Below are 7,777 nucleotides of genomic sequence, written 5' to 3'. Positions count from 1 at the left end.
GGAGCCATGCCCCCCTCCCCCCTCCCCCTGCCTGCTGCTGCTGGGAACACAGACAGACAGGGAGCATGGCTCCAGCCGGGCAGGGGACATGGCTCCAGCTCAAAATGTCATTTGGCTGGCCATGCGCCACCCCCACCCCCCTGCATCCAGTATGCTGTGGTGATTTTTTATTTAGGTAAGTGTGCCATGGGGCAAAAAAGGTTGGGAAACACTGATCTACACCTATGTTACAGCAGAGTAAATAATTCCATGTAACAGGAAATCTTAGCCCTGTTACTGGGAAGCAGAGCGGCCCCTTTCAGACTTGAGTCTTCAGGACACAGGCTGCCAGCAGAGCAGGGTTTAAAGGGGAAGCCTTGCAGGCTGGTCAGCTGACTGGGGCTGTCACATGTCTGTGAGAGAGTCCAGGCCAGAACTATATAAGCCCTAGTCTAAGCTAGCCAGAGGAGCCCAGGCTGAGACAGAGGGTAGACTCTGAAAGGCTCCAAGCAAAGTTGAAGCAGCCCTACAAGTGAGAGGAACTGGCAGTGGGGACTCAGACATGTGGAGCCCATAGGTAAGAAGGCTAACTGCCTCCATTCACTTTTCTTTGTTATAGCCCAGGGACTTACTATTTATGTAGTAGTTTAGTCCGGTGGTTTGTGGCAGAGGCTGTAGGGGAGGTGGAGACCTCATTAGCACCCACAGGAGAGCAACTACAGGGGACCAAAGAGCCTGGTGCCACAGGGGGCACAGCTGTACAGGGCCAGGGGCCCAAAACAGATTGATTGAAGTTAGTGTCTCAAACCCAGGCCCAGCATAGTGGGTCTGAGCTGGAAGGCTTAGCTACATAAAAGGGGCAGAAGCTGCATTAGCTGAGGCCCCCAACAAAATGTGCAGAAGATGCAGACAACACCTGTGAGGCATGGGGCATGATAAGGGAAGGTTGGAGTAGTTCAAATAGCCTTTAAGGCAGGAACTCATCACTTCCCGGTGTTTGAGAGCCAAGAATGGGTCTGACAAGCCCTGGGGCAGCTTCCCTTTTTAAGCACTCAAGGTAACAACAAGTCATGACAGATGAGTAAAGGGGAGTCTGTTTCCAGAAGGAAATTGAAATAAGAGAAAAGGACTCTGAGGTGCATCCAGGCATTTTCAAATGCCCTGGTGATGGCACCTTGTTACACTCTACCATAGAATAGTACTTGTGTTGGGCAGTGCTGTCCTATGGTGGACTTAATTAGTTTACTTGGGCCTAATAGCACCGCTTATGTAGATGGTGATGCTTTACTGCGGAGCTAATTAGTCAACTCTGCAGTAAGCGTCTCATGTAGATGCACCCAGTTGGACTAGCCCCTTCTGTGCTGTCACTGCACTGGTGGGATTTAAAGCTCTGGTTGCTGCCTGACGTATTTTTAGATTAAACAGCAAAAGTAGAAATTGAAAGTGTTTCTCCCAAAAATAAATACTTCTCACTGTGGGCATCTTCATGTGCCATTAAGGTGGAGCAATAAACTCTGGTGCAATTCATGCCAGAGTTAACTGCACCCAGGCACGGCACTTTGAGCCAAAACCAAGCAGGCCCAGGCTGGCAGGAGACCTGGGGGGTCAGCCCCAGGTTCCAGATGGCAGCGTCGAGCGGTGGAGGGGCTGGCTGGGACACGAGGTTGCTGAAGTGCAGGGTTAGGCAGAAGGCAGCCCCTGCACTTCAGCACCCTTGTGCCCCAGCCCACCCCCATCACTGTCTACACTTGTGTTTCAGTGCATGCAAGTACTCTGCTGTAAGATAGTACTGTCAGGGACAGTACCATCATACAGTGGAGTTAATTTATTGTGTCCTAATACCAGCGCATGTGTAGGTGGTCATGCTCTACTGAGGATCTAATTAGTCCATTTCTCAGTGAAGCACATGCATAGATGCCACCCAGTAAGGCACAATGCATTGGTTCTGGTACTGGGATCAGGAAATACTCTGACTATGAATGAAGGCTTCTGATAGTGCCATATGGTGGACTGCACAAAACAGATATGGCATGCTGGATGCACATGTTCAAGGTAAGAAGTGATGAAGAAGACCACAGAAGACATGGACAGGGGTGGATCTAGAAGGGTTCCAGTGGAAACCCAATCCTTTTGGATTGGACCACACCATGAGAGCCTCCAAAAACTTATTTTAAGTCCCTAAAGCAGGTGAACCCCTCCCTTTCCCTTGGTGCTCAGAGACCCACCCCCTCCCCATGTCCCTCTGGCCAATCTGCCATTGCTGCTTTCCCTATTGTCCCAGGAGCAGGGGAAGCTCCAGAACCACTTCTGTCCACATGAGCTGGGCTGCATGGAGACTGGATTCAAAGTGGGGTGGGGAGAGCAGCAACAGCACAATGGGAGAGTAGTTTCACGTCCCTCCCCAGTCCCCCTAGAGCAGTCACAGGAAGGGGAAACCCCACTGTCTCTCTCTGGTCCCTGTCCCCAGCTGAGCTCAGCCCCTGCACAGCCCATCTTCCCCTGATATGGTGGGGAAAGCCACAGCAGCACGTGGGGGGGGCGGAAGAGCAGGGGAGGAGATGGACCTCCATGCAGGAAAGGGAAAGGAAATTTTAATTTGCTTTAGAGACTTAGAATAAGTCCCTGGACGATTCCACAGTGTCAGTACTGGTAAGGAGGAGGATGCTGGGAGCATGGTGGTGCAGATATGCCTGCAATGTGGGGTGCTGCTTCCACACCCCCTTTTAGGAAATACTGGATCCACCCCTGGACATGAGTACCTGATTGTGCATTATTAGGAATACCATTGTGTGGACTGCCAGGATTTTCCTATCTAGTAAGGCTTGAGAGGCAGCTAAGTGCCTCTTTCATGAGGAAAAGACTTAAATACATGTCTCTGAGGTTACCCATTATTTACCCATAACCCACCCCATTTTTATATGCATAGAATGGCAGAAGGTAGGGAAGGGTGGCACCTTGGGAACTTACTGGTTCAGAAGCATAAACTTTTGTAGGAAACAATTTACTTCTTCAGATGACTGCAGCCATAAGTCATTGCCTATGAAAGGTCATGCCTCTCTGAACCATTTAGACTCAAAGGTGCCACCCTGACCTACCTTCTGCCTGACTTCAGACTAACACAACTAACCATCTCTGTGCTTTTTGCATGGAATAAAATGAGCATTCCTGAACGGAGTTTCAGATTCACAAGGAAGGACTACCCCTAATGTTTAACTTTACATTTACCCCTACAGAGCTTCCTCTGGGCATGCAACCAACTTATGCACTGTGCAGGGCTTCTTCAACCAAGGCTGATGTGGAAATATTGGATCCCAGATATAAAAAATAGAACAGTGGGCTCTGGCCTACCCAGGTCTAGCTGTGAATCATCTGCACTGGATGGCCGTGTTCCATAAGACTGCATTCTTTCTTCAGCTTCTTGGCTTTTCCTTGCCAGTTGCATTCTCATATTTATATCTCTGGACTTGTCAAGAATCATTTGGCAGGCTCTTCCCTGCTCTCCCTCTCTAAATAGGACTGCCACTCAAATTATCAGCTTTCCTTTGGCTGTGCCCAAGTCCTTGTTATCAGCTAGTTTAGTTTGCTAGTCCCATCCCAATAGTTGTTCTGCTCTCCTCCCCTCCCCCATTTTCTCCAGTGTATCTAATGTTAACTTATATTTGTTTGGTTTTTATCGTCTCTGCCCCATACTTTCTTTTAGATTTAGTAGCTTAATTTAATCTTCAGACTTAATGCTCTGCCCCATGAAAGGGCTACTTTAATTCTTATTTAATAGGAAACGTAGGTAACCAAGATGATTCATTCATGAGAATGTGAAAGGTTCTGTTGATAATCTGTCTATCCTTTCCACTTCTTCAGCTCCCCCCTCACAAGAAGACCAAAAGGTAAGTTCAAATCTCTCCTCAGTACGAGGGGGCTGGGTCACCTTGGAGTCACTGTGGCAGGACAGTGTCTTATCATTACACAGCCTACCTGCTCCTCTAGGCACCCAGCTCCTCCTCCTCCTGTTCATGTATTTTAATTCCTATTCTAAAAATAAATCATTACTTGGGAAAATCCTTTCAAGTTCACAGCAATAGAGTGAAGTTGGTAGTAAAATACTGTGACTGGGTCCTTTCCAAGGTTTGGAATAATGAGGCACAGCAGTGAGGTCCCCCCCCAGCTCTAGAGCTGGAAAATGGTGGAAGGAAAAGCTCCCCTGAGCTGCAGTTCTGCAGTCCTGTGCAGAAAGCAGGGTGTGTCCTTATTACATTCTCAGGGGTGCAGCTCATCTGCTTCGAGTCAGGTCCTTGATGGTAAAGGATTGCTCCTACCTACAGGCCTCTCACTCATTCTCAGGATAAGCAGCAAGACTCTTCATGCTAGAAAAGAAGGAATGCTAATGGATCAGGCAGGGAAAAAACACTGCACCTATCACTGAGGTACTGCTGGGGCTGACTGCAGTAGGCTGCTGCCGAGTCATGCCCAGGGCTTACTTCAGGCAGCAATGCCACTCATAATTTAAGCACTGTGCCATTTTTTTTCCAGGAACAGGAAGACTGGGAACTGATCATCTCTCTCCTAGATATTTCCTGAAGGTACATGGGAAACAGCCCTTCAGCCCCAAAAATGACTGTTCTCTCCATTGAGGAACTCAATGGCCCCTTCAGCCCCAGCAGAGAATCACTGAGACTGGAGCTCTTGAATAATCACCTAAGGACAGCAAATATAAGGTCACTCCTGCTCCAGCCATGACAAGCCTCCACAAGGGAAGCCAAACCCTTGTAGCAATGGATCCTGTTCCATCTGGCTTCTCAGTCCGGCAGCAGCAAAAGAGCATCATTTTTTCCTGATCCACATGCTCTTTCCTACCGCCAGTCATCTGCCTCACTCAGCATACACTTGGATGTACCTTTATTCTGTCCTTGCCAACAAAACTAACTCAACAGGTAAGAAAATCTGGAGGCTTATTTTGATATGAAGAATGCTAGTCTGCTGAGAATCAAACATGTTCTGTATGGGAGCATATTCACATAAAGCAGGGGTGCAGGTTGTAGCCGTATTGGTCTAAGGACATAGGCAGACAAGGTTCTTTGGGTAACTCTGATATCTTTTATTAGACCAATTAAATAGTTGGGGAAAAAAATTCTTAGCAAACTTTTGGGTTTAAAAACAGTTCATCAGGCTGAGGAAGCATCTGCAGTTGGTGTGCGCTCTTCCAGAAAGAGTCTATATTCCAGGAAGAGCACACACCAACTGCAGATGCTTCCTTAGCCTGACGAAGGGTTTTTAAACCCAAAAGCTTGCTAAGAAAAAAAAAAAAAATCCAACTATTTAGTTGGTCTAATAAAAGATATCAGATTTACCCAAAGAACCTTGTCTGCCTATTCACATAAAGAACATTCAGGAGGCATAGATGGAATAGGGCCAGGGGCAGATCCATGCGGGAGAGAGGGGAAGAAATATGTGTTTTATGGGATGATGCACTATACCATCTGCACCCCACTTTTCAAAATCCTAGATCCCCTCAAGAGTAGGGCATTGCTTTTTTTCTAGCTTGAGGAGTGTTGCTGCTTATACTAAGAATCAGTGAAAGGCCTGAAGTAGAAACAAGTGAAAGTGAAAGGATGATCTAAGCATAAACCAATGGAATAAGGGTTAGGGACACTTTGAAACAATCCCCTGCAATACTGATTTTGTTCTGGGAAAGATAATCATGTTACAAAGCTGCTTCCAAAATGTTTTGCACCCCACAGACACTGCAGGAGGTTATTTTGGTCAGATCTGACTCGTGAATTATGACGTCTTACAAGGCTCTGTTTTTCTCTCATCCTGGAATTGTGGGGGAGGGAAATGATAAATAAATAACTGAATAATGTATGCACAGTATTAATGCTTCTGATCTCCTCCACATTCTCATAACTCCATTCTAAGCTGTATGTAGTGCCCTGTGAAATAATGTATTTCTGTATAGCTGCATTAGCTGACCCATGTATATGCATCTCTATGAACTACAGTGACGATTTTCAGCTGTTGTTAAATTGCCAAAGCTGTACTGAACTATGTTAACTTTAGTGGAGCTATGACATTTTACATCAGCTAAAGATACGTCCCCAGGGCATTAAGTGGATGCAAAATGACTTGCCATAGGTGAATATGATTTACCTCTCCAAAACCTGATGATGCAAAGTATACTTCAAAGAAGAATTTATGGTTTGGGGGCTCTGTAGGAAACAGTGATTTTTTTTTTTGGATGAAAGAAACCATGACAGGAATGTTTAAATTCAATAACCTTGATTAGTCAACATTAAATAATGGCTTGGTATAGACCCATTTTTCTTTTTCATACATGTTGATCTGTGTGAACACAGAATCATAGAAGATATGACTGGAAGAGGACTTCTTGAGAGGTCATCTAGTCCATGCCCTGCTTAAACTGTATCTACACTAATTTGCTAACATCACTATTTACATATTGCGGGGGGGGATCTTTTGAAGATAGGTCAGTGAAAACTTAGAATTCAAATTAAAATGTCTTAAGACAAGAGTTCTATATATTAGCCACAGCACTTCCACTTGGGAATGTAGGAATCATCATGCCAGAAAAGATGAATGGGCCCTCCTAGCTCAGTATTCTGTTCCTCTCACATTAGCAAGTAACATAGCCAAGATAGGTGGCTTGTTCCTAATGTCATGGAGCAGATTGGTGGCTTATTCAATGAGGAACGTGCATCGACGACAACATATATTTTACCCTGTGTAATGTAGGAGTGGATGATCTATGAATATCTTTGTCTGTATATACACCTAATCTTTTTTTTTTTTATTTTTTTTTTTAACTCCATTAAGCTCTGGGCTTTCATGGTATCTAGTGGAAGGGAGTCCTACAAAATAAAACTACCAGCACGTCATATTTCTTTTAAATAGCTGATTTTTGCACAACACAGAAGTTGTGGAACCCCATCAGAAGTGACAGAAGATGACTCACTGCCCGCACTTCGGTGCTGAGCCAGCCAGAGAATTGGGGATTTATAATCAGCTCCATGATAACCAAAACTGGACATAGCACATTATTTCCATATTCCTGTAAAGCATCCAATACTGGCAACTACTGCAGGACACTAAGCAAACCCTACATTTATAGTGAGTTTCCAAAAAGATGTCTGAACACTGACATTTCCGAATTACACATTCAAAATGCACTAAAAAAGTAATACTAGCAAAGACTACCTGGGGCTCAGTGTCGCTTTTTCCCTGAAGAATTTTCTTTTAAATATATTTTTAAAGTAAGCACATCTGATGTGAGAGGAAGTATGGCGTAAATTTTCACAAGAGAATACTGAATTAAGGTGCCTTGGTTTTTAGATATGTATCATGACATGAGACACACCTTGAGGAACTTATCTTTCAGAAAGTGCTGAGTACATGCACTCCGAAAACAAATCCATTTAAGGCCACCTCTTGTTGGCAACCCTCAAAATGAGGCAGCTAAAATCACTAGTCTCTTCTGAAACTGCAGAGCTGTATATATAAGAATGAGTAGAATTTTAAGTGTAGATGCCTTAAGTTAAAAAGAATAACAACAGCTCCAAATAATTAAAACCTTTCTGCTGAGTAGTTTTAGTATATGTAGAAAATCTTATGATTTTATAAAGTAGCAACTGTTTCTTCATTGTTACAGTATCTTATGAGAGTGTGAAGAATTATGGTCTGCAGTAATACTCATTGTATAGAAGAGGAGCTGTGGGAGAAGCCCCCATGGCTACCTTACCTTGCCTGGCCCCATCCCCTGCCCATCCCCAGCCTCCCCACACTTAAA

The 7,777-nt window shown here is 44.9% G+C and overlaps 2 long non-coding RNA genes across 2 annotated transcripts in view; one reads left to right on the top strand and one right to left on the bottom strand.

Moving 5' to 3' along the window:
* The window catches only part of LOC109290190, a 40,872-nt gene that overhangs the window by 29,866 nt on the left and 3,229 nt on the right, over positions 1 to 7,777 (bottom strand). The gene's annotated exons all lie outside the window — the stretch shown is intronic.
* On the top strand, positions 383 to 5,033 carry LOC109290191. The gene is made up of 3 exons (XR_002095558.1): positions 383 to 556; positions 3,838 to 3,863; positions 4,507 to 5,033. It is a non-coding gene; the product is annotated as an uncharacterized LOC109290191 (long non-coding RNA).

Source organism: Gavialis gangeticus, unplaced genomic scaffold (genome assembly GCF_001723915.1).
Source record: "Gavialis gangeticus isolate Ggan-Ray unplaced genomic scaffold, GavGan_comp1, whole genome shotgun sequence".
Taxonomy (NCBI): domain Eukaryota; kingdom Metazoa; phylum Chordata; order Crocodylia; family Gavialidae; genus Gavialis; species Gavialis gangeticus.
Note: the sequence above shows the minus strand (reverse complement) of the source record. Positions and strands in the feature narration are given on the sequence as shown.